The sequence below is a fragment of the Trachypithecus francoisi genome, unplaced genomic scaffold (assembly GCF_009764315.1).
Source record: "Trachypithecus francoisi isolate TF-2019V2 unplaced genomic scaffold, Tfra_2.0 Lachesis_group21, whole genome shotgun sequence".
NCBI lineage: Eukaryota > Metazoa > Chordata > Mammalia > Primates > Cercopithecidae > Trachypithecus > Trachypithecus francoisi.
Window position 1 is genome coordinate 24,616,801 of NW_022681467.1, and position 20,800 is coordinate 24,637,600.

Genomic DNA, 20,800 nt, shown 5'->3' on the forward strand with positions numbered 1-20,800 from the left:
GACCAGCCTGGTCAACATGGAGAAACCCCATCTCTACTAAAAAATACAAAAACTTAGCCGGTCATGGTGGCTCATGCCTGTAACTACTTGGGAAGCTTAGGCACAAGAGTTGCTTGAGCCAGGGAGGCAGAGGTTGCAGGTTGAAGTAAGCCAAGATCGCACCACTGCACTCCAGCCTGGGTGACAGAGTGTGACTGTCTAAAAAAAAGAGAGAGAGAGACAGAGAGAAGAATATGGTGAATACGATATTCTTGCTCCTGCTGATGGAAGAAGTCAGTCCGGGAGCCTAAGTCTGGGGATCCATAACAGGGGCCGGATTACACTGCAAGCAATAATGAATGTAGCTGCCAACATACATCTTATTTCCAACTGAGAAATAAGAAAGCCTCAGAGGGGAAAATTCACTTTCCCAGACTTTTTAGTGGGGTGGAGGGGTAGAATCATTCTCATTTGACCCCCGTACATCTTGATATTTCTACTTATTAGAAATTAAAGTATAAATTAAGAAGCTTACTCTGCCTTCTCAGAATCCCATAGCTTCTCATCTGTAACTTCCTCAAAGCACCTGCCACCTTCTCTTACTACCCTGGAGAGTTGCTGACAGATGCTAATTTATTTTTACTAAATACATTACCTTACCGGAAAGGTTAAACATGCATAATAGATAATACCAGCTACCCTTTGTTGAAAGAGGCTTACAGATGGATGAGGAAACAGTGACCTGCCCACGTAGCATAACCAAGACCAAAGTCCACCTGACTCACAGCCCAGTGATCTTTTAAGGACATGATCTTGCCTCTTCTATAGAACCATGTAAAAAGCTGAAAAACTTAGAGAAATAAAAGGAGAAATGCAGGCAAACGGTTCTGTAATCCAGCCAGAGGCTAAAAGTCCTTGTAGCAGGACAAATGCAATCCTTTCCGACCTCACAATGCAAACAGATGATAATAGTTGTCAAAAGACAAAAATTAGAAGAAATTTAGTTTAAAATCTTAATTGGCTTATATTTGCATTCTAGAATCAGCCAATGCCTCGTTGTATAAAATAGAATGAGTGCTCTGATTGGCTGAGCTGAGGAGGCTGGCGTTATAGACAGAAAAGGGCTGAAGAAAGCAGAAACAAAGAACAAAAAGCGAATTGGTTGTTTCAAAGTTATTTTCCTTGTAAAGGTTAAAGCAGAGAGGACTTCCTCATCATGCCAGCTAAAGCTGGTTTATTTGGGGATTTGGCTATATTAACTGTATCTCTCTCCTAATTTCTAGGAAAGTCAAATAAGCAACTTAGTTTCAGCTTAGTGGCATGGAACTTCAGCATAAGTGACTCCATATTGGGTTGATCTGTTGGGCATAGTGCAGGGGCTCAGTCCAAACCAACAGCCTCTTATAAATTTTATTTAACATAGTGATAACAACAATATGACTGTGGTAATAATAGAGGCAGCTTACTATGTGCCTGGAACCATTCTAGGGGCTTTACAATATTTTTTAAAATGTCCTAAGCTCTTGAGGGCAAGGGACTTTACAAATATTAACTCCTATAATTATTATAACGATATTAAGTAGGTACTATTATTATCCCCACTTTTTAACGAGGCAAGGTTGAGAGGTCAACCAATTTACCCCAGGCAAGCCCATGAGGGCTTACCATGTTCTGGACAATTACCAAGTCCAGAAATTGTACTAAGTACAATTAACTGGTTTAATACTCAAAGCAACCCCAAGATACCTGCTATCATTATCACCACTTTCAGAGGGAGCCACAGAGCTCAAGGCAGCCCGAACCCGGAGCCCGCGCTTAGCCACCAGCTGCGTGGCTGAGGGCAGGGCGAGGTGACCCAGGTTGGGCGCGCGTGGGGCGGGGGCTGGGTAGAGATCTGTTCACTCGAGTTCTCAGCAAGGGCCGTACTGGACGCCAGCTCTAAGTGTGACCAAGGCCCTCGGCTTCTCCAGATCCAGGCGCCCCAGCCCGGGAGCTCCGTGCCAGGGAGCCTCCGAGCATCGCGGGCCGCTACTGCCCCCTGCCGCCGCCCAGGCCCTGCAGGGAGAGCTTGCCCGGAGCAGAGGCGCACGGCCGCCAGGCCTCCGGCAGCTCCCAGCCACTACCACCCAGAAACCCCGCAGAGGAAACGGAAGCCGCCGCCCGGCACTTTCTGCACTCCTCTGTCCGCCCTCAGGTCCCTGCGGCCTCCCATCGCCGTCGTCACTTCTCGTGGGCTGGCGGGTAGAGCCCACCGGCTCCCCACCCACCTGGCTCGCGGCCCACGCTCCCAACGCCAGAAGTTGCCATGGTGAAGGACGCGGGAGAAGCGCCGGAACGGGCGCGGACGCCAGGGAGGGCGCAGAGGAGGCCGCGCGGGTCCTTCCTCCACCTGGGCCCAGGCACTTCCGGTCTCGTGGGCGTCGGGGAAAGCTCCTTGCAGACTTCGCTGCGGGCTTAGCATCTCCGACATGAAGGGAAGCGGGGGCTGGAGGACGCAGAGACTCTCCCTGGGCTGCTCGAAGTCCAAGGCTGTAACCTCGCTCGGGTCCTCATTTTCCAGCCCTCAGTGCCCGGCTGCCCGCGGTTGCCATTGTGACGCTGGCCGCGGAGAAGGGCAAGGTCCCGAGTCGCGTGCAGTTGCTCCTCGCCGCCACTTTCCTCCTCCAGGCTGTGGGTAGTAGACGTCAAAAGAGATACACCAGGGCGCGACCCAGACTCAGGACCGCCAGGGTGGGGGCTGCTTCAATCATTGGACACACTTCCTGGGCCCCTCGTGACCGCACCCTCCTGGCCTCATACCGCGGGGTGGGTTTGCATGAGGGTGGGCCGAGCCCTGTCGCTGAGTGACACTTTTTCAAGGCCGCCTAGCTTTGGTTACAATGGATGTCTCCTACTGAATTTTAATCAGTTTCTTACTGGAGGACATTAATGTTTTTTCAATCTTTTGTTATTACAAACAATACTAGAGTAGTGTGGTAATATCCTTGTATGTACGTGCACACGTGCAACTTTCTCTGTAAATTTCCAGAAGTAAAATTTCTATGTCAAAGGCCAAATGCAATTTTAATTTTCATGAATATGACTAAATTGCTCTTCAAAGACACTAGCAAATTTACATCTCCACCAAAACTGGAGTCCGATAATTTTAATTAGGATTATATCAACGGTGATGAACTGTTGCAAAAGAATTTTCCAGAGCCTTTGCCATTAAACCAATTCTTTGATCAGTTTTTAAAATGCAACTTAAATAGTATCCATATTCATTTTTATTTTATGGAAATTGTCTTCACTGATTCTTTTACATATAAGTTTCATGATAAAGATTTTACTTCTTTAAAATTTGTATGTCGAATTTTACTTTGGTTGCCATCATTGTGATATTTCTTATTTCACACTCATTTTATTGAAAAGGAAAAAAAAAAGGCAACCCTGACATTCAGAAGCTAGCCTGGCATCATAGGTCCACCATGTTATCCTCCTATTGTACATAGCATCACAAAATAACCTTAGATATGGTTACAGAGAGCGTGATAGAGTGAGACATAGCAAATGCAAATCTACTTTGAAATTTTGTCTAAGCACAGACAAAAACACGGTCACTGTGCCACTCGCAAAATATCAAACATCCTTCTTGGAGAAAATGAGTGACTGCTAGTCTGCTAGTTCTTTTTTTGTTTTGTTTTTTGAGTCGGTGTCTAGCTCTGTCGCCCAGTCTGGAGTGCTGGAGTGCAGTGGCATGATCTCGGCTCCCTGCAACTTCTGCCTCCCAGGTTTACGCCATTCTCCTGCCTCAGCCTCCCAAGTAGCTGCGACTACAGGCGCCCGCCACCACGCCCGGCTAATTTTTTGTAATTTTAGTAGAGACGGGGTTTCACCGTGTTAGCCAGGATGGTCTCCATCTCCTGACCTCGTGATCCGCCCGCCTCAGCTTCCCAAAGTGCTGGGATTATAGGCGTGAGCCACCGAACCCGGCCCCCTGCTAACTAGTTTTGTCTTTCTTCTAGTTTGCCTTTTCTATAGATGAGATTTATTGAGATACCCAGTCATGGAATTGGCTCCTGCTTCCTGACCACATGCAATCTAGGGCGAATCCAACTTTCATAGACCCTTTTTAAGTTACCCATAAAAGCTCAAATCCAGTAATAGGTTCTTTATAACACCCCTTTTCGAAGATACCCCCCATAGTTCTGCAACGGTATGTACTTTCCCTCAATGCAACCCAACGTGTTCAACTACAGGTGTCCTGGTGGTCTTTGGCTAAAAGGCATTGACACTAGCAAGTTCGATTTTCTTTTCTTTCCTCCTTTTTGAGACACGGTCTCATCCTGTCATCCAAGCTGGAGTGCAGTGGTGCCATCACAGCTCACTGCAGCATCAACCTTTGGGCTCAAGCAATCTTCCCATCTTAGCCTCCCAGCTAGCTGGGACTACTGGTGTGCACCACCATGTCCGACTGATTTTTATTTTTATTTTATAGAGACAGGCTTTCACTATGTTGCCCAGGCTGGTCTCGAACTCCTGGGCTAAAGGGATCTGCCTGCCTTGGCCTCCCAAAGTGCTGGGATTACAGGCATGAGCCACGACACCTGGCTGCCATAGTTCCATTTTCTTTGGTAAAATTTTGTGGGTCCAAAAACCTGTCAATGGCTGTCCTCTATAAATGTTTAGTAAGGAGCAAATTTTACATGGGCAGTTTGTTTTAGTTTGCATTGATTATTTCAACCAGATCTGATTTCCTTTGCTTCTTGTAATTTCCAGTGTTACCTTTAAGATGTGAATCTTCTGAGTTCTTTTCATAACAAATGTCACAGGTGCCATCTTAGCCATTGTCAATTTTATTTTGTAGGATTTGTAAACAAACCTCCTACAAAAAAATGACTACCAGTGATAATCATTATGAATCAGACAGAAGGTTGGTAATTTTTTCATCTGCTTCTTGACTCAAGAACCTTCAGCAGGGCAGTGATGTAGGACCTGGATACATAGCAAAGTAAAAATGGTCTGCTTCAACTGGCAGGCTTACTGTGTGCACCATGCCCTTTACCAGGCACTGGGAACACAGGTCCTGCCGTGAAAGTAATTCACAGTTTAATCAGAGCAATATAGGAGCTGGCTGGCCTCAACTTGCCAGATGGATGAGAATGAAAAGGGCCTTCCAAATGGAGGAAACAGCCAAATGCAATGAGTTTATTTATTCAGTAAATATTTATTGAATACTTACTTTGTGCCAGGAACTGGGCTGAGCATTGGGGATGCAGGAATGAGCATCTTCCATGTGGCCCCTGCTCTCTAGAAGCTCCTGGTCTGGTGGGGAAGATGCGTGTGAAACAATCGCTCCAGTGACTGCAATGTGTAATAACCACTGCAGAGAAAATCCAGAGTTCTGTGGGAGCCTGGGACAATGGCAACCTGACAAGTGGGGGTCAAGGAGAGCTTCACTGAGAAACTCACTTTTAATCTATGTCAAGGATGAGATGGTGTTTGCCAGACAAAGAGGAGGTTGTTCTTGGTGGAGGACATAATTCATGCTCTGAAGTGGGAGAAGACTTGACCCTTCTCATGGGATGAAAGCAAGCCAGCGTGGCTGGAATGAAGTGGGTTGGAGGAGGCCGTTGGGGTATGAATGAGGTGGACCAATAGCTGATCCTGCAAGGTCTTGTCCACCACCCTAAGTTGTTTGCATCTTAATTTAAAACAAGGAGTCAGGGAAGAGTATCAAGATAAGGAGCGGGGAGATTAGATTATAAATGCATTTTACTGTGTCTATGGGAGAATGGATTGGGCTGCAGCAGGGGGATGATAAACATCATGGAACCAATCAGAAGGAGAACACTGTAATTATTTACAGGAGCGACAATCATAATTGACCAGGTGGCATTCAGAGGAGGGAAGTATCCATTGCAGCGTTGAGGGTGGAAATGAGATTAGAGTGGATTGAGGAGTGTGTGAGGTGAGGAATATCCGTGAAAAATATGAGAAACAACTCAGTTATGGACTGAATTGCACACTCCAAAATTCATCTTAACTCCTAATGATTTTGAATGCAACTGTATTTGGAGATAAGGCCTTTAAAGAGGTAATCAAGGTTGAATGAGGTCATATGGGTAATGACCTCATCCAATATGACTAGTATCCTTCTAAGAATAGAGACACCCAGGGTGCACACACGGAGGAAAGACCACGCAGGGATACATTGAAAAGATTGCCATCTGCAAGCCAAGGAAAGTGGCCTCAGGAGAAATCAAGCTGCCGACACCTTGATCTTGGATTTCCAGCTTCTAGAACTGTCAGAAAATACATTTCTGTTGTTTAAGCCACTCAGTCTGTGGTATTTTGTTATGGGAGTCCTGGCAGATTAATACGAACCCAAATGTCCACTTAATGAACAGTTGGGACATAAATTATAATGCATCCATATTGTGGGAAAGAGTCTTACCCTAAAATATGGCCATGCAAGTTCAAGATTTCAACTTTAGGAGGAGTTTCATTTTCATTAAATTTCCTTTCTTTGGCTTGTGAGGATTTCACTGCATTAGCAAAGACTGATACTGAGTCTCAGGAGCAGCCTCCACGCAGTCTTCTCTACGGTGACATAGTTGGTGCAGGTTTTAAGTAACAGACTCAGGCATCACTTGCATTGTTTCCTTTGTCTCTCTTATACTGGTTTTTAAAAATTTTTATAACTTTGAGAATCATGTGTATTTTGTTTCTGAACTTGTACAGTAACTGTGTACCATCAGTTGAAATAGTAATTATCTTTTCCATTTATGAAAATTCACCCTATGAATTTTCTTAGGAACAAATTAACCTTGTAATGAGAGGGATGACTGCTGAATTCTATGCAAATATTTAAAGGAATAAAGTAGGGAAAAATGAGGTAGAGCTATATATAGTGACATGAAAAGATGCCCAAACCATATGAAGAAAAGAGGTGTATATAGATTATGAAGCTCTTTCTGTTTTTCGAGGTTTTTTATTTTATTATGTATGTATGTATTTATTTATTTATTTTGACAAGGTCTCACTCTGACTCCTAGGCTCGAGTGAAGTGGTGTGATCATGGCTCACTGCAGCCTAAACCACCTGGGCTCAAGCAGTCCTCTTACCTCAGCCTCCCAAGTAGCTGGGACTACAAGCGCATGCTACCACGCCCAGCTAATTTTTGTATTTTTTATACAGATGGGACTTTGCCATGTTGGCCAGGCTGGTCTCGAACTCCTGGCTTTAAGTGATCTGTACACCTCGACCTCCCAAAGTGCTGGGATTATAGGCTTGAGCCACTCTGCCCAGCTCTCTTTTTGTTTTCTGATACATGTAACTATTTGTTAGTAGATGCTTAGGGGAAAAAAATCTGGAAACATATACAGCCAATTTTAAAGTATTGTAAAAGTCGTATCATTTAAGGATCTAGATTTTGCCAAATGAACCGTGTTGATGAGTTGATAACCTCCTCTAGCAGGGAAACTGTAACACATGGTAATACACTGAAGACCAAGAAGTCAGTGAGAGAGCCATGGACTACCACTTTGACGCTCCCATGCTTACCCCCCATGACACATGACCCAGAGTGGCCTTTGGGGTCAGGCCACGTAGCAAACACTAGTAAAACTTAGTATTTCTCTTAGTTTCAAATAAACATAACCATGAATATAAATCCTAATATTTTCCCATCCCAATGGATCATCTTGTGCCCTGTGTGCCCTGCTTGAGCAAACACTGATACTTCTATAACTCTAGAGATAGAGCACTCTACAAATGGATTGGCGGGTGATTCATTAGCATAGTATGTATATGCAATCAGAATACCATTTTGTGTATAAAACATCCACTGTGTATGATTCAGGGAACACAACTGTTCTGAGAAGGGAAGCACCAACCCCATCAGGTATTTGTTTTCTGAGAAAGGAGGAAGATAGACTTTGATGATCTCTAGGATGGCTTCCCACTGACTCTCGAAAACCCCTGGACCTCTCTAAGCCATTGAGGAAGCAGTTGAAGTGGCTGTAGTGGAATGAAGTGGTCTCTTTAAAGAAAATTGTATCCAGAGTGCCTGTTAACCAGTGTGATACATGACAGTCTTTGAAATAAATGTCTTTAAAGTCATTCAGTGTGATTCTGTGTAGCTCTTCCACATTGAAGATGTTCTGTTTCATAAAAACTTAAATTTAATAATAGAATTTAATAACGATCCCCTTATGATACATCAAATATTAGTTTTCAGACTTTTAGCTACTTCTCCTAGAGGCAGAGTTTCCATAAAGAAGTCTCAGCTAAATGCTAAGCACTGTTACCAAGTGGAGAAATGAAGATTGAACATCGCCAAAGCAATTGTGCACATTTTTGGAAAATAATTTTATTTGTCAGAATGAAATTCACAGCCCTTTTAAGCAAAAAGTAGGCACATGATCAAAATGGCATTGAATTAGAAAAAGAAGTTAATCAAGCAATCTTTACTGAAGCTGTCTGTGCTAGGGTTCGTGAAGGAAGCATTGTAATTCTGGCTGACATTTGTCATGACATTTATTGTATCTTGTGCCAGGCGGAGCCAGATCAAAAGGTGGGTTATCTGTGCAGCTGCCCAAAGCACTAACCCATAAGCAGCACTGAAATGTCAAGGGAACAAATGGGAAATGGGTGCCAGTTACCTGAGCATTTCACAGGATTCCTTCAGAGTTGGCAAACTAAGTGGTTTCACTCCCACCAATGTAGGCAGCACATTCAAGTGATGTGACAGGGAATAGGGGTGTGTTGGGGAAGCAGGTGAGGTCAGGACTTTCAAGCTGGGACTACCCAAAGGTGAAGGAGGCACCAGCACGTGGGGACATCAGGTACAGGGACAGCGGTGCAGACAACCCCATCCCAGGTGATGAGGGGCTGGAGCACAGGGAACCTGAGAGAGAGGTGCCAGTGAGGTCGGAAGGTAGTCGGAAGCCACAGGAAAGAATTTTAATATTATCTGAGCTGTGATGGGAAAGCATTGACGTTTTCAACAGGGAAGTGGCATGAGCTGACTCACCTTTGAAACGACGCATTTGGCCGACCGCTGGAGAACAGCTCCAGGAAGGCAAGAGTAGAGGCAGAGAGTGAATAATGAGAGGCCATGGAGGTGAGAAGTGAGGGTGATGGACTTGGGATGACACTTCTTGTTAGAGCCAGCAGGATTGGCTGAATACAATAGTTGCTTCCTAACTGGGCAGGGCTGGGCTGGGGCTTCCATGCTCAGTCTCCTACACTGCAGCCTCCTGGCAGCAGCCAGAGGGATTTTTCTAAAATATAAATCAGAATGTTACCTTAAAACCTTCAAGTGAAATAACCTAAATGGTTCCCAATAGGGAACTGGGTAAATAAATAACAGTACCTTATGCAATGCAATACCATGCAGTCAAGACAAACAAATGACCACGCAAACACTCTACCAATACCGCAACAAATGCTCCCCAAGACAAGAATTAAAAACACAGAGTGTGAATATTATGCTACTATTTGTAAAAGAAAAAGGGAGGATGCATGTGTGTGCACGTTTAATTTTATATGTGTGTAAATCTCTGTAAGAAAACACAAGAACCTTTTACCTAAATGGTTTCCAGGGAGAGGATCTGGACAGGAAGGGGATAGGGTGGGAGGGAGACTGTCTGCCTTTGGTACTTTTGAGTTTTGAATCCTATGACTCTAAATAGTCATATTATCTCTTAAACAATAAGTCAAATTAAAATTTTTACATGAATTTGGCCCAGCGTGGTGGCTCATGTTTGTAATCCCAGCACTTTGGGAGGCCAAGGCAGGAGCATTACTTGAGGTCAGGAGTTCAAGACCAGCCTGGCCAACATGGTGAAACCCCATTTCTAGTAAAAACACAAAAATTATCCAGGTGTAGTGGCACCTGTAATCTCAGCTACCAGGGAGACTGAGACAAGAGAATCGCTTGAACCTGAGAGGTGAAGGTTGCAGTGAGCCAAGATGATACCACTGTATTCCAACCTGGGTGACACAGCCAGATTCTGTCCCCCACCCCTCAAAAAACTTTTTTACATTAATTAAACAAATAACTTATCTCACTTCCTGTCTTCACTTAACAAAAAATCTAGTCTCCTCAGCTATAAGACCTCATAACTCAGCCTGCCCATCTCTGCCTTCATCCTCTAGCACTTTCTCATCCATGAGTCTGCAGGGAATGCCACAGTCAGCCTCAACGCTCTCTTCTATTGCAGGCTCCAGGCAGAATTCCACCCAAGTATCTGTTTATTCCAGATTCTCAGAGGTCCAGACTTTCTTATGCCATGCTAAGTTGGAGTACTTGGTGCATCATTGTATGAGTTTTCTCCTAACTGTGTTCCAGCCACACCAGCCTCCTCTTGATCCTCAACATGGCGAGCTTAGTTCCTTCTGAGGAGTTTTGCTCTTGCAGAGAGGAGGTCTGTACTTTAACCTCTCAGGATAGCCCTGTATGGCTCTCCTCAGAACTCACTTCCTCAGAGAGGACTTTCCCAACCTCGATTTAAATTTGCTACCCATCACCTCCATTATTGAAAACCCATGTTCCAGCCAGGCATGGTGGCTCAAGCCTGTAATCCCAACACTTTGGGAGGCTGAGGCGGGTGGATCACTTGAGGCCAGGAGTTTGAGACCAGTGTGGCCAACATAGCAAAACTCTGTCTCTACAAAAATTAGCTGGGCATGGTGGTGCATGCCTGTAGTCCCAGCTACTCAGGAGGCTGAGGTAGGAGAATCACTTGAACCCAGGAGGCAGAGGTTGCAGTGAGCTCAGATTGGACCACTGCACTCCAGCCTGGGTAACAGTCAGACCTTGTCTCAAAAAGAATAGAAAAGAAAACCCATGTTCTACTGTCTTCACAGCAATCGCCTTATCTGAAATTATGTTATTTACTTGCTTATTTATTGTATGTCTCCCCACTATGCTCAGCTGTCACCATCCGCTCGATGCCTGGAACGGTGCCAGGCTCATACTAGACAGCAAATACTTGTTAATGAATGAATATTTTTCTCTTTTTACTTCAATCTCTTGGTGGTCCTACTGTCATAATATTTTTAATAGCTCTCATTGTATTATTTTATAGTGTATAGGGACAGCATACAGACTACTGTTTTCATCCTCGCTTTGCTTCTTTTTAGATCTGTGACCTTGGGCAAGTCATGAACCTCACTGGATTTTGTAAAGTTTGAAAAAAGATGCAAGGAATAAAGAGCTGGTTCTGAAAAGCCTCAGTGTGAACAGGACGAATGGGAAGGACTGCTGCCATTTCAGGATGAGAAGATGGGTCTAGTCAGGGCAGGTGACCCACCCAAGGTCACGTAACCTGGGGCGCAGAGGTCTCCACTTCCTGGACTTCCGACTCCACGCTCTGTGCGTGATTGTTGGCATTTTCTCCTTATCATTTCTAATCCTACAAGAGCCCCCGCCTCTCCTCTACTGGGAATGGAGTCTATGTTTATGATCAACAAATAACCCTCATTACTGGGAATTGGTAGTTTGTCTTTTGATTTTCTTCTTGTAAATGAGTGATATGTTTGGGCCTGGAAAACAGTACACAGAGTTTCTAGACAACATCATGAAATGAAATGCTGTGACACACTGACTTAGGGAAGCTGTTCATCTCGCCGTTTCTTAAAACAAATGAAACGGTTGATCAGCTTTGCCTCTGCATATTTATTTGTTATAACTGATAGAAACACTAACATTTGGAGCCAGAGAAATTGAACCTGTATTCTAATCTAAGTGTCTAAATACAAAGTCATTTTCCAGACATCGTGTTGATATTTTATTTTTTCAATTTAGACTGTAGCCCGCAGGAATAAGGGCTGGGTTTGTCATGACCTGGAGGAGGTTGTGAATCTCTGAAATTTGACAACAGATGTCACTAGCGCCACATTGCTCACAGAGCATCACGCTACCTGGCATTTCAGAATTCATACATTTTCTTTGGCATAAGAAAACATTTTTAAGAAAATGCAACAGCTTATTGTAAAAAATGTCTGCCTCCTGTGCCAGGCACTAACACCATGTCTGACCTCATTTATCCCTGCAATGGCTTTAGGAAGTCATAACATAATCCCCATTTGATAGGCAGGGAAACCGAGGCTTAGAATGGCCTAGTATTGCCTAAGGTCATGCAGGGAATGACCCATGTCTATTTGTCTCCAAAGCTGTGTTCTTCCCATGCTATCTTTGATTAAAGTCCAGCATCGCTATAAACAGCCCCCAAAGTGTGCCATCCTTGGAGAGTGTCTACCTTGCAGCCGTCCATCTGAGCCAATTAGAGCTACTCAAATTAGGAGTGTCACACTGAAGCAGATGAATAGAGGCGGAGTGGGCTGAAATACAGAATTTAATCGAGCAAAATGATGGCACAGAAGTTCCCAGAAGCAGAATCCCAATAGGCCCCCTAGCCTGCAGCTCCCTGAAGCTAAGTCACTGACATTTGAAAAGCTTGCTCCTTAACAAATTATGCATCCCATTTTCTTTTTCCACCTCCTCCCTGTGAAGCAGCAATCAGCTTTGTCATTCATTCTTCAGGAAACTAGCCAGGATATGCCAGGGAGAGTGCAACTGAGAACTTAAGATGTCTCTTTCTTGAAAAATCTGGGAACAAAGAAGCTGTCGTTGTGCTTTTGACTCATGTCACTTTTCAGTACGGTGTGGAGAATGTGTTCATTGCACCACCAAAGCCCACGTAAGGTTGGGGATGGAAGAGCGGGAGGCATGGAGGTCATTCTTGGTGTTTGCGGGGGAAGGGGAGCACTAACATTTACTCTTCCCTACCTATGGGTCAAGTGCCTTACACATGTGCTCCCATTTAGTCCAATGGCCCTGCTAAATAGCTGTGTGTGCCCTTCCCATTTCAAGGATGGAGAATGAGAGGCTGAGAGGTCGCAAGTCTTAGTCAGGACCCAGAGTCTGGATTTAAAGCAAGTCCCCCTGACTGAAACCATCTCATTCTGCTGTGAATCCCCATCCTTTGTGTTACCAGTGCCAGCCCCTCCTCCATGCCCTTCTCCACGGTAGATGACTAGAGATGTGACTCCCACATCCAAGCTCTGATCTAGGCTGGGCAACTATGGATGGCCACGCCATCCCTCTGATCCTCAGTTTCCAATGATAAAAGTCGAATGTTGGTTGTTAAAGGCTCAAATCAGACATGGTCTATTCAACATCGTTGCTGGAGCTCCTGCCTTGGGTTGAGCATCAGTGCCAGGCATAGAGGAGCAGAGAGTCTTACATTTGCTCGTGGGGGGCTAGCTGATGTTTTGCAATCTACAAAGCACCATCCAAAAGTAAGTTACTATGGAGTGAATATCGTTCAGGGGCCTAGATGCAATTTTGGTGCAGAGTGTCTCTGCTGCCCACTTCTTGTTGGGACTGCTTTCTTTCCTCAGGCAAAGGACTTCTGCCTGTTTATTAATCAGTTCATCATCCATAGATTCACTCATTCATTCACCATTCATTCATTCATTCATGTCATTTCTCCTATATCCAACATTTAGCATTGACAGCTTACACGCTAAAACTGACTTCAAAAGAGTAATTACTGTTCAAACACAAAGAAAGGATGCTTTTTCTCATGAAGGTACTTACAACAGGAAGCTGCAGGTGTAAAGTTTCTCTGTGATTCTGTTTCCTCCATTAAACCAGCTCTGTTCCCCACATCGGGCTCCTCACTCCACATGTATTAATAATCAGTGAAGGAAAGAAGAGAGAGAACAGGGCTACATTTGACAAATGGGAATCCAGGACGGTTGAGCCCACCGGAGTCGTCTGGGTGACTCTGAGGCCGATTCTGGTAGAGCGGAGGAAGTGTCTAGTGCGGACTTGGCCCTCTGGAGGAGACAGAGCCACCGGGAACCCACAGCCACGTGGTGGAGCTTTCCTGGCATGCCAGGGATGGGGCAGAGGGCTGAGGGCTCCATGCACCAGGGCGTCTGCACCCTTCATTCCATTAGTATGTGAGGCTCCACTGGCTCCCAGCAAAGTACTTTGCTCAGGGCCCCACTGGCACTGAGTAATACAAACCCGAACTGCAAGGTGATTCACACCCAGACTCATTTAACTCCACTCTGCTCTCTAGCCTACTCTGCATAAAAATCACCCAGAGGCAATGGTTTAAAAAAAAATGCAGAATCCAGAGCCTCATCTGCTCCCTCAGCTTAAGATCCTGCAGAAATCCGCTTTTTTTTTTTTTTTGAGACGGAGTATTGCCTTGTCGCCAGACTAGAGTGCAGTGGGACAATCTGGGCTCACTGCAAACTCCACCCCCCCCCCCTTTCAAGCAATTCCTCTGCCTCAGCCTCCTGAATAGCTGGGACTACAGGTGTGCACCACCACACCCAGCTAATTTTTTGCATTTTAGTAGAGATGGGGTTTCACCATGTTGGCCAGGATGGTCTCTATCTCCTGACCTCATGATCCGCCCACCTCGGCCTCCCAAAGTGCTGGGATTACAGGCATGAGCCACTGCACCTGGCCAGAAATCCTCATTTTTGACAAGTAGCCAGGTGATTCTGATAAGGGCTGTCTACTCTGACCCGGGTAACAAACAAGGAGGGTTCAACATACCTGAGTATTTGCCAGAATGACCCCAGAAAAACCTGAGCAAATATTAACTCAACACCTACTATGTACCAGGCACTCTTCTGAGGACAAGGGGACTCACTAAGTCTTCCTGGCAAATTCATCAAGTGGGAGCTGTTGTCATCTCTAACCTCATATTCTATTATATTATAATAATCATATGTTATAAATCAGGAAAGGGAGCAATGTAAATTGAGGTTGAGGAAGACCTCTCTGATGTATAAATGAGGAAACTGAGGAATGAATACAGGGGATGCCTAACTTGCTCAATGACCTAGAACTTTTTTCTTTTTTTTTTCAGACAGTCTTGCTGTGTCACCCAGGCTGGAGTGCAGTGGCACCATCTTGGCTCACTGCCACCTCTGCCTCCCGGGTTCAAGAGATTTTCCCACCTCAGCCTCCCAAGTAGCTGAAATTACAGGCACGTGCCAGCACGCCGGGCTAATTTTTTTATTTTTAGTAGAGACAGGGTTTCACCATGTTGTATTTTTAGTAGACAGGGGGTTTCGCCATGTTTCGAGACCAGCCTGGCCAACAACATGAAACCCTGTCTCTACTAAAAATACAAAAATTAGCTAGGTGTAGTGGCTCATGCCTGTAATCCCAGCTACTCAGGAGCTGAGGCATGAGAATTGCTTGAACCCTGGAGGAGGAGGTTACAGTGAGCTGAGATCACACCACTGTACTCCAGCCTGGGTGACAGAGCAAAATTCTGTCTCAAAAAAAAAAAATAAATAAATAAATAAAAATTAAAAAAATAAAATAAAATAAAAAAGGAAATGCATCACCTGTAAGGTAGGAAATTCAGTCAGGCCCCGCCCTAGACTCGCTGAATCTGACACAGTGGGTGCAGGGCTCAGCCATTTCGGTTTCATCACAGCTTCAGGTAATGCTAATGCCTGCCCAGGTGTGAGAACCACTGGGCTATTAACAGATCATCTTGTGGGTAGGTGGATGATGTCCTGCAACCCCCAAGTCGGCCTCCACCACGTCCTCTTAGCCTTGAGGTTTCTGAGGGTTTTTCTTCATCTCCTGGTTGAGTTCTCCAGTTCATTCCACACATAATCAACAGATTGACAGAGGAGAGTGGGGGAAGGCAGAATTCAGAACATTCTTCTGTTTTGAAAACAATTCCACAGTCAGAAGCACCTCCAGAGAGAGACATCCTGAGTGAGTGTGACAGGGCCTGCTTGACCTGCCTGAGGTGTGGGCGAGTGGGCACAAGTGGCTCTTAAACAGACTCATTTCTGGCTCCATTGTTTCTGAATGCAGGCTTCTGGCAGGACCTCAAAGAGATGGCTCCAAACCAGTTTAAGCACACAGCGACAAAGGTGTGCAGGTGTCAACTTGCTAGCCCTCTGAGGTTGGGGTGTGATGCCCAGTGCTCTGCCCTCAGGCTCTAGCCCAGGGCCTTCCTGCCTTTCTGCAAGTGTGTGCCCTTCCCCCTGCTTAGAATGTTCTTTCCCAGGTCTTTGCAGAGGTCTGCTCTCTCATTGTATGAAGGTCTCTGCTCAAATGCCACCTCATCAGAAAAGCCTCCCTGGCCACTGTAGCCAAAGTAGCCACCACCAACCCCGTTCTACTCAATCTATTTTAGTTTTCTCCCTCTTGACATTAGTCAACCTACTTATCTGTCTCTTTTTCTTCTTCTTCTTCTTTTTTTTTTTTTGAGACAGAGCCTTGCTCTGTTGCCCAGGCTGGAGTGCAGTGGCACAGTCTCAGCTCACTGCAATCTCCACCTCCTGGGTTCAAGTGATTCTCCTGCCTCAGCCTCCTGAGTAGCTGGGTCTACAGGCACACACCACCACACCTGGCTGATTTTTGTATTTTTAGTAGAGATGGATGGGGTTTCACCATGTTTGTCAGGCTAGTCTCAAGCTCCTGACCTCAGGTGATCCACCCACCTTGGCCTCCCAAAGTGCTAGGATTGCAGGCGTGAGCCATGGTGTCCGGCCTGTTTCTTATATACTCACCCACCCCCCAAAACCAGAATATATTTCATGAAAGCAAAGACTTTGTTTTGCTCACCACTGAATCCCCACCTGCTAGAACAATAGTAAACACATGTTAGAGACTGAATAAATCTTTGATGAATAAATGGATGAGGCTGTCAAGACATACTTGGCTGAAGTAACCAGCTGCATTGGGCAAGTTTCAACACACCTTTGGGATTCCTGCCCTTGGCCTGATGCTACAGTCCAGGTCAGAATGAAAAATCATTCATTCATATTCCAAAAAATAGTAAGTGAACCCCTACCAGGTACAAGGTTCTAACTAGGCATTAGAGATATAATGATTATCAAAAACAAGCAATGCTTCTGGAGCTTACGGTCCAAATGCTACCAAATAAGCACACAAAATATGAATGTGGGGCATGGAAAGGTAACTGGTACCCCAAATCTGTCTAATGGAAGGACCTGATCTAGTTTGGGGAGATAGGAAGAGCTGCCCCAAGGAAGTGACGAATAAGCAGGAGTTAAGAGTGGAGAGGAGGAAGGATGATGGGGAGAACATTCTGGACAGAGTGAACAGTATATGGAAAGGTCCTATGGCAGGATAGAGAAACCTGGTAGTGTGAGGGGGCAGAAGGATTCTACAGTGTCTACAGCAGAGACCGTAACAGGGAGGGTGATCTGAGAGAGCCTGGGTGGGTGAGGCCCATCAGTCGTAATAGGGGATTTTGCTTTGATCCTAAGAGTGGAGGAGAACCACTGATACATTGTAAACTGGGTGGCAGTGGTAGGTGGGTGAAATGATCAGATTTTTGTTTTAAAAAGGTCTCTATGGCAAACCACTTTGCATGCATGTATTGAACTCAAAGGGCCATATATACACATATTATAGGTGGTAGGTAAGAACTCTGGAATGGAACACCTAGATGCAAATCCTGGCTTTATTACTTACTATCTGTGTATCCTTGGGGAAATTATTTAACCTGTCTATGCCTCAGTTTTCCTTTGTGCAAGATGGGGATTGGCCAGGCGCTGTGCGCTCACGCCTGTAATCCCAGCACTTTGGGAGGCTGAGCGGATGGATGACTTGAGGTCAGGAGCTGGAGACTAGCTTGGCCAACATGGCAAAACCCTGTCTCTACTAAAAATACAAATATTAGCTGGGCGTGATGGTGCACGCCTGTAATCCCAGGTACTCGGGAGGCTGAGGCAGGAGAATCGCTTGAACCTGGGAGGTGGAGGTTGCAATGAGCTGAGATTGCTCCACTGCACTCCCGCCTGGGCGACAGAGCAAGACTCTGTCTCAAAAATAAAAGAAAAAAAGAAGGATGAGGATAATGATAGTTAATGGTAGTACTTATCTTGTAGGGTAACTGTGAGGCTGACAGCAGCTAATAATCCATGTAAGGAGTTTAGAACAGTGTTTGACTCACAGTATACATTCAATAATGTTCGTTACTATTATTATAACATTTCATGTTGACTGGTATTGTTATGCTATTGAGCAGATGAAAAACTGAAGTACAGAGAAGTTAAAGAATGTGCCCAACGTTATTAGGCAAAGTAACAGAGACAAAATTCAAACCCTAAGTGTTACATCATCAGACTTCTCAGTAGCAGAGATAAATAGGACTGTTTGGGTAGGTCAGTTCCCGGTCCAAAGCACCAAAATGAACCAAGGACATTTGTGGGGACAGACCAAAAGGCAACGAGCTCTAAAGTAATTAAGCTACCCTGACAATAGTTATTCATTAATTTGCCAATATTTTATATGTATACTAAGTAACAGCCCCAGTGCTGGAGAGTGAAAATTCTAAGACAAAATAGACATATGATCTTGACTTAAAGAGATCATGGTCCAGTGGAAGAGATACACCAACAAACAGAAAAATGGAGCCTACAGTGTCACAGGTGTTGTGAGTGAATATCGTTTAGGCTAGGCCTTACTTGCTGTCACTTTTTTAGATGGAAAAACTCTGCTGGCCTTGGTTCAGGCCTCATTAAGTTTAAGATCAATCAGGATGCTATTGGCCATGAGCAGCAGAAATTTACCATAAGGATTTTAAAATTTTTTTATGTTTATTTATTCACTTATTTGTTTTGTTGAGATAGTGTCTCACTCTGTCACCCAGGCTGCAGTGGTGTGATTTCTGCTCACTGAAACCTCTGCCTCCTGGGTTCAAGCGATTCTCCTGCTTCAGCCTCCCAAGTAGCTGGGATTACAGGCTTCCACCACTATGCTCAGCTAATTTTTTGTTTTGTTTTATTTGTCTGTTTGTTTTTTGAGATAGAGTCTCCCTCTGTTGCCAGGCTGGAGTGCAGTGGCGCAATCTTGGCTCACTGCAACCTCCGCCTCCCGGGTTCAAGCGATTCTCCTGCCTCAGCCTCTCGAGTACCTGGGACTACAGGCATGTGCCACCATGCTTCGCTAATATTTGTATTTTTAGTAGAGATGGGGTTTTACCATGTTGCCAGGATGGTCTCGATTTCTTTTTTTTTTTTTTTTTGAGACGGAGTCTCGCTCTGTCGCCCAGCTGGAGTGCAGTGGCCGGATCTCAGCTCACTGCAAGCTCCGCCTCCAGGTTTACGCCATTCTCCTGCCTCAGCCTCCCGAGTAGCTGGGACTACAGGCGCCCACCATCTCGCCCGGCTAATTTTTTGTATATTTTAGTAGAGACGGGGTTTCACCGTGTTAGCCAGGATGGTCTCGATCTCCTGACCTCGTGATCCGCCCGTCTCGGCCTCCCAAAGTGCTGGATTACAGGCTTGAGCCACCGCGCCCGGCCTCGATTTCTTGACCTCATGTTCCGCCTGCCTTGGCCTCCCAAAGTGCTGAGATTATAGGGGAGAGCCACCGCTCAGTCAGGAACTATTTTTAACCTCACGTAACAGGAAATCGAAGACGTTAGTAGGCAGGGAAACTCCAGGGTTGGCTAATTAAAAGAACTGAGTCCCGTCTTTGAAACAATTTCTGGAATAGCCATCTGAGGAGCTGTGTAGATATTTCCCTGGTGAAAAAACTGTAACTAATAAAAATTATTTTTAAAAAGAAACATTTATAGCCTCTGGAAATTGTCTTAAAGATATCTAGCAAACAGCCCAGGCACGGTGACTCACTCCTGTAATCCCAGCACCATGGGAGGCCAAAGCAGGCAGATCACATGAGGTCAAGAGTTCGAGACCAGACTGGCCAACATGGTGAAACCCCATCTCTACTAAAAATACAAAAATTAGCTGGGTGTGGTGGTGCACACCTGTAATCTCAGCTGCTTGGGAGGCTGAGGCAGGAGAATCTCTTGAACCTGGGAGGCAGAGGTTGCAGTGAGCTGAGATCGTGCCACTGCACTCCAGCCTGGGCAACAGAGTGAGACTCCATCACTCTATCATTTGCTCTAGAAAAAAGAAAAAGACATGTAGCAAATAAAGAAACATTTCACGGTAAGAATAGCATGAATCTGGGTTATCTGAGCCATAGCCTGTTCCCTTCCCTTTCCCCCAGCTCAGCACAATGAAGCTCTGCCACAAGTGGGTGCAGACAAGAACATAGCATTTCCTCTTCCCCCAGATCCTAGCTGAGGGCAGAATATTGCAGGTCACCAGAAACACTTATTCCCCTAGCTCCATGTTGTAGATGCTAAATTCCAGGCAAGAGCAGCTGAGAGATCTGGAGTTCTCTTCCCTACCCAGTCCCTGCTCACTCACAGGGTAGGAGTTCTACCCAAGGCGTGTCAGTCTGAGATACTGGGACCCTGGTTGCCCTCGTTTCATGTTGCTCCTAAGGGAGAAGTTCTGCTCTGGGAGAGGCAAGCTGAACAGACCAGAGACAACCACCACCAGCAGCACACTACTTGTAAAGTCTGCATGTTGCTGCAAGAGGAAGAGGCTGCTGTCCTCACCCCTAGCTCTGAAACAGTGGTGTAGAGATTTTGTCCAGAGGGAGAGAGAGGCCTTCAGAAGAGAGAGCTTCAATGTTCTCCCACAGGGGAACCAGCTTTATTGTGAACAGAGTGTAGAGGGACGTTCAAATCAAATGATATGAACAAACAAAATACGAATGTGGGGCAAGGAGAGGTAACTGGTGGTAATTAAACAATGGATCTTTCGGTGGTAAGCAGTTACAAGGAGACAAGTAGCTTATTGAATAAAAGAAGCTAAACCTAAGCCATCTAGTAGTTTAACATGAAGAATCAGGGAAAGAGACAGTTAAGAAGAGCCCTTTTGGGATCATAACGAGACTCAAAGACTGGCCTTAAAGACTACCTCTGTAAAGGGGCCCAAATTTCAC